Source organism: Papilio polytes, unplaced genomic scaffold, assembly GCF_000836215.1.
Source record: "Papilio polytes unplaced genomic scaffold, Ppol_1.0 DF822067.1, whole genome shotgun sequence".
NCBI lineage: Eukaryota > Metazoa > Arthropoda > Insecta > Lepidoptera > Papilionidae > Papilio > Papilio polytes.
Genome location: NW_013527137.1, coordinates 6,246,356 through 6,253,163, shown reverse-complemented (window position 1 = coordinate 6,253,163; position 6,808 = coordinate 6,246,356). Strand labels below are relative to the sequence as shown.

Below are 6,808 nucleotides of genomic sequence, written 5' to 3'. Positions count from 1 at the left end.
TACCTGACTAAACAACTTCGCTGATAGCGCCCGCGTCTCACGGAAATTACTTTCGTCTTATCAAATACTAAAACAATTCATTTAATTAATGGGAATTAAAATAATATGACTGTGGAAGTACACGAGTATATGTGGATCTAGAAAGAGATGGATGGATTGTTTGTTATTTGGAGGAAACTCATTGCACCGACCCGACCTTACATTAAGGTAGGGGAGGTAATAAATTAAAGTAATATTGTAAGATGGAAATTCTATTAATTTAATCGCCGTTTTTTCATTTTAAATTAGTGGTAAATAACAAAAATGCAATGAGCAATCGACACAGCTTTGACATCTGAAATGAATCAAATCAAATTTATAGTGAAATAAAATTTACAATGTTATGCAATTTTGTGAATGAAACGTGTCGAAATTGGACGCATGTGATTAATAACCAAATGTAAATTAAAAAATACCGCTGGTCTTTTAATCAAAATAGAATTTTTTATTTACGATGTTTAACCATTTCATTAACAAAAAGCTTCAAGAAATATTAAAAAGACATCCTACTCTTTCACACAGTCTTTTTCGACCGATAGCACTGTTTATAAAATTTGTAATCTGTAGGCCCTGGGTTCGAAACCCGCCTTATACTAATGTGATTTTCAATTTCCGAATTTGGTTTGTATAATTTACCCGTCAAATTTTAATTATGTGTGAAGTCAACACGCACTGGACTAACGTTGTTTAGTGTGGCCTAGTTAGTCGCTTAGGGCAGACTCCGAACTCTTTAATATCTGGATTCACTTTTTAAATTTCTTCTAATAAAAAAAATAAATACTCTGTATTACATTTTAATCTTACTTGATATTATAAATGTGAAAGTTTGAATGGATTTTTGTTAGAGTTTGTAGCCTAAACATCTGAACAGATCATAATGGAATTTGGCATAGATGTAGACCACAGTCCGAAGGAGCACAAAAGCTACTTTATTTTTCTTTCTTTGATTCGACGCAGATGTAGTGCGGGCGAAAGCTAGTATCTACCCTTATCGAGTTACATAAACAATTAGGAATTTTAAATTGAAAGTTCGACTGAAATTTAGGACGCAATGGTGATGAGGGATTGCTCGTTATTTGCGCAATTCAAATTGTACGTGACGATATCGTATTGTGTCGTCACTGCCGACGCTAACCATGACACAGATTCAGAAAGCGCCGTGACATAAACAAATATACTTTTTTAATTTACTTTTTGTAACACAAATATTATCTTCCTTATCTTTAATTATTTTTCTGCTAAGATCGGGTGCACACCTTTGATTAACTATCGCACAACTGTTGTGCTTGTCTGGATGCGATTGTCGATTGTTTCGCAGCCAAATCCACTGTTTAGTTGTACAACTAAAAATCGAGTTTTGAGCCCACCTCCATTTAGAAATCAAAACGTGACTAAACAGTTGTGCGATCATGTTGTTTCAGGTGTGCGTACTCTCTTAATATTTCAGCCAAAAGTTTATATTCCGTTCTAATAATACTTTAATATTATTTCGTAACACAAAAACTTTATAGGATTTTTCTCATCTCAGTAATGTACTGTAGACTCCTCGGGAATTACGACGCACCCTATTCTTACAAACTTCCCTTCATTTTTACACAACTTTTGGATGATTTTTTTTTGTTAAACTTTGTTATTTGTGTAATAACTTTGTTACAATACACATTTAGATATAAATAATTGTTAAAGAATAACATTTCTACTTTATATTTACAAGTTTTCATGTTAAATTTGCTATATGTAGGGTCTACAATGATTGGTTCATTTTATACGCTTTAATTTGTTTATTGTACACCAATAAGAGCTTAAAGCTTTCAGGATGTGCTGATTTTCACAATTCTTTTGTTCACCATCAATTAATAAAAGAAATAAAATCCCTTTACCTATGTTTCCCATCTACCTTTAAAGTTATTTACGTATTGACTCGGCCTAAAACTCCTGACCTACTTCGCATCAAAGAATAAACATTTGATTTTTTTCAGTGTCATTCGTGTTCTAATTCACTGTCCTATTCAACGTTGAATACGCTTGTTTTGTGGCTAATGGTGCGTTTTTATTATCTCTTGACATCAGGTATACCGCTGGTTACTGCGAATCGAATAACGTGATTAGTCCGTGTATACCCATTAAATTTAGGGGATAAATAATTTGGATATACTATTATAATAAAGCGTAAACACACACTTCTTTGTTGCCTAAGATATCAGCAATTACAGCACATTTTTTAATAATTCTTTATTTAATAAAAAGCCCTACACTTACGTTACTCTTTAGGCTATATATCACGCCATTAAACTTAGGGGATAAATAATTTGGATAATAACCCTAATTAGGGAAAGAGACCATAAGTTGCTACCAACATCAAGAAAGCAAAATTGCCAAGGTTTGTCATGTTATCATTTTGACATTTGCTATAATTTGACAAAATGCAAACATGGGAACAGCTATTCTTTGTGGAAAATTAAAAGGCATTTTCCTCGATTTAATAGCTAATGAAATTGAGAAGTAACAGTTAAAACATTTCGTAATTGGAAACCGGTTCACAAATCAAAAGCGAGGGAAAATGAAAGGAATAAAAGTTAAATAGCATTGTAGAGTTATATTAAATTGTCGTTCAATTCCCGGAGACGGAATTTGATTCCGTTTGATAAAAAAAATTAATGAATCCCAAATTGCCTGTCGGTGACTTAGTTAACAATATACCTTTGATATTTTACTTTGTAGACGTCCAACGGAGATAGTTTCTGTACTGATTATAATCTGGAATAAATACCTACAAATTAAGGTCATCTTTGTAGTTAACCAGTATCTTTTGGAATGAAATGTTCATGAAGATTTACAATTTTAGATGTAATCATCATCACCAGCTCTCTATACGTCCCCACCGAGGGGCTCGGAGCCTACCCTAAGTAAGGGTAACTAGGCCATAGTCAACCACGCTGGCCAAGTGCGGGTTGGTTGACTTCACACATATCTTTAAATTTATTCGCGGATATGTGCAGGTTGCATCACGATGTTTTCCTTCACCGTACGAACGTTGGGTAAATTATGTACATATGAAAATTCACAATTCACAAAAAAATCACATTGGTACATGGCGGCGGGATTCGAACCCAAGACCTGTAGATTACAAGTCAAGTGCTTAAACCACTGTGCCACCGACGCAATACTTAATAATAGATGTAATACTTAGGTTTTATTAATAATGTTTCATTATAGAATCTTCAACAAGCGACATTCAACGTATGTGGCGTCGATAGTGGAAATAGACGTTAAAAGTCATAAATAACGCGAGTTTAAGCACAGTTGATTATTTCCACTAAATCGATCGAGGTGTACTAGAGACTGTAATTGGCATGTGACAGTGGAAATAAAGTCTATCATATTAATATTATAAATGGGAAAGTTTAGATGGACGGATGGATGTTAGTTGGTAGCTAAAACGGCTGAACGGATTTCGATGAAATTTCGTATAGACGTAAAGAATAGTCTCGAAGAACACATAGGCTACTTACTTCTGTTTTTTTTATACCACGCGGTCGGAGTCGCGGGCGAAAGCTGGTCTTCAATATATGTAATAAAACTGTGTTTATAATATCAAAATAAAAATCCAGATTTCGGAAAGATAATGTATTTGCGTTGGTGATAAAATCGCATTTCAAAAATTTTTGTTCTGTTTATCTGTCTGTCCGCAAGCCGCGTTTGTTCCGGTTAATCGGCAGGTCGGATTTCGAAAGGACTTTCACTGAAGGGTAGCTCACATAGACGGGCATATTATAGGCTACTTTTTATACCAGAAATAGCTACTGTTCCCGCGGGTACGATTTCATTTTTGTGATTACACGAGGACGAAGTCGCGAGCAATAGCTAGTTAACAAATAAATCTCGCATATTATGTTATCAGCAATATGACAATATGACGATGACTACACCGAGTTTACTAATAACTGTAAATTGCGTTGCCACACAAACTCAAGCTCAGTTATGATCGCCGGCTGACAGGTTCATTACTATCTCATCTACACTCTATTTGACATATTTCTACTTCCCCGTGTGGGCGGAGGGACTTTAATTTATTTTCTACATTAAGAGTCGCTTCTAGCATGAAAAACTTTGACTATACTGTTACTCTACTGTTGCGATTTTCGATTGTTACGCAGCAAATGCAACTGTTTTATTGGACCACTAAAATCGAGTAGTGTGCGCACCTCCATAAGCTCAGAGGAATCAAAGCGCGATTAGTTGTTCGATAGTTTAGTCAAAGATGTGTGCGCACTTTAAAGTAGTGAAAGTGATAAAATTAATTCATAAGGAGCCCTACTTATAACAGAAAATATGAAAACACCCCGACAAAAACTTAGGTTAAATTTACGCAGGGTATAATTTTTACTAAAAATTTATAATTTAATTTTAGCAGACAAAAGAAACTCGTCTTTCGTGAAAATTATTTTCTAAGGTTTCTTTGTATTGAATATTGTTTTTCATTCACAAAAAAATAACAATGAGTATTATTTTCTAACGTTCATTTTATTTTAACATTAAAATAGCAATTATTCTTTAAAAAAAATCAGTGAAAACTAAATTCACACACTTCTTTGTTGCCTAAGATGTCAACAATTACAGCATATTTTTAAATAATTATTTTATTAATAAAAAGCCCTACAGTTACGTCATGCTTTAGGCTATTTATTTTCATGCCATTAAACTTAGGGGGTAAATATTTTGGATAAAAACCCTAATGTGGGAAAGAGGCCATAAGTGTCAACGTCAAGCAAGCAAGATTGCCAAGGTTTGTCATGTCATGTCATTTTGACATTTGTTATCGATAATTTGACAAATGTAAACAACAAAATAAAATTTTCATAATGTCGTGCGGATGAAGCCGCGCGGGAACAGCTAGTACTAATAAGTCATTACTTAACAATTCGATTTAAAAACACACACTTCAGTTACATTTTAAAGACGAGCCGACCTCTGGCTTCTACATGGTGGCAAAGGATATACGTCTGTTCTCTTTTCTGTCATATGAGTACCCTTCCCATTTATTAAGTAGGAATATTCTTGACCCGGCGCTTCTATCAAAGGTAAACGTCATCATCTCTCCTACCTTATCCTATTCCCCTGCCTCGACATTCATAAATCTAGTTCTCCTTTTAAAATGCCATTCATCCCTCCTCATAACTTTTTCTTTTACTCCTTAGTTTCTCTATCACTGGGGCTACTCTCAAACTTCCTCTAACATACTCATTTCGCATCTTATCAATATCTGTACATATAAAATTGGAGTATCTGTTTGTAATATCAAAAGAAAAATTCCAGATTTTGGGAAGATAATTTACATTGCTGATAACGCAAATCGCATTATAAAATTTTTATCTGTCTGTCTGTCTGTCTGCCCGAAGCCGCGTTTGTCATGTGTAATTTCCGAAATGGCTAGGTCAATTTCGACGGGACTTTTACTGACATAGACGGGCATATTACAGGCTACTTTTTTTTATCTTAGTATTGCATGGATAAATCGCAGGCAACATCTAGTATCGGAAAATTTCGTACTAGAGCAAATTGTTATTAAATGTGTGCCTACAAAGAATTATGTATCGAAGAAAGGTTTCGGTTTTATTTTTGGTTCGTTTTTAACATTTTATACGTTAGAGAATTATGTCCACAGCTATAAATAAAGCATATTATCGATACATTTTAACACATTGACAGTTTTTTTACACGTTTTACTACATTCCATATTTATAGACCAATAACTGTTAGAGTTTGACGCAATAAAAATATCACGACATAAAGATAAAGATAAAAAAATGCGTTTCATTCCACAGCATTATTATTTGCGAAAAACGTCAGCCTCTGTACTTATACTAACAGAAGAGACAATTAAAACTCAATATAATCCGTAGCGAAAACTTCTTAAGGAGCTTAAATTAAAAATAAATGTATACGCGTTAAGAACTTGTGCAAATAAAATATAAAACTACATAGATTTGTTTGTATATCATGCACATAAAATGTTAATGTACTTACATTACATCCTGTTTTTGTGAAAAGTCCAGCGGAAACAGATGCTAATGAAATTCAGTAACTGTTAAATATATTTAAAACTAACAGACTATTTTTATGTATATCTCACTTTATTATAAATTAATTCATGTGATAGAAATTGTAATTAAAAAAAAATAAAAAACAACACAGTGAAAAACAAAATTTTAAACGAAATAAAATATGAATGTTGCAGATAACTGTGAATATTTTTAATAAACTATTTTACGATTCGTTCAACGTTAACAAGTTCAAAGATATCTAAGCGTGGAACGTCCGAGCACGACGGCATCCGAACGATGACTGAGATATTGCGATCTGGCTCCCTGCGAGATACAAGATGGAAACCACTGTCGGGAAAATCACGGCCAACGAAACATCACAGGGAACCTTTGTTAATGAAAACGTGTCTTCCACGAAACATGTAATTTTGTCCACTTGTAGATCAAATTACATTTCTGTACAATCTTCTTTCTGTCTTTAATGAAATGTAATAAAAATCAACTATTTGTATCAGATATTTTCATATGTCGGCATTAATTGGCTTAGAAACTTCTTGGACAAAAACAGTAATAATCTTTAGCCAATTTTTACGTGATATCCTTCTTGTCTTGTGTCCCCAAAGTGAGGCAGAGGGTGTCCACAGTACGCCGCCAGCTCGCTGTGTCCTGGGCCTGCGTTTTGTTTAGGACTACGACGGCCCGATTGCCTTCAAGTCGGCGGCCAC

General features: G+C 34.1%; 1 protein-coding gene across 1 annotated transcript in view; it reads right to left on the bottom strand.

Moving 5' to 3' along the window:
• The window catches only part of LOC106107082 (allatostatin-A receptor), a 19,571-nt gene extending 13,427 nt beyond the window's left edge, over positions 1-6,144 (bottom strand). The window contains exon 1 of the mRNA XM_013287783.1: positions 6,067-6,144. The gene's annotated coding sequence lies outside the window, so the exon portion shown is untranslated. The remainder of the gene's footprint in view (positions 1-6,066) is intronic.
• Between the last annotated feature and the right edge of the window lie 664 nt (positions 6,145-6,808).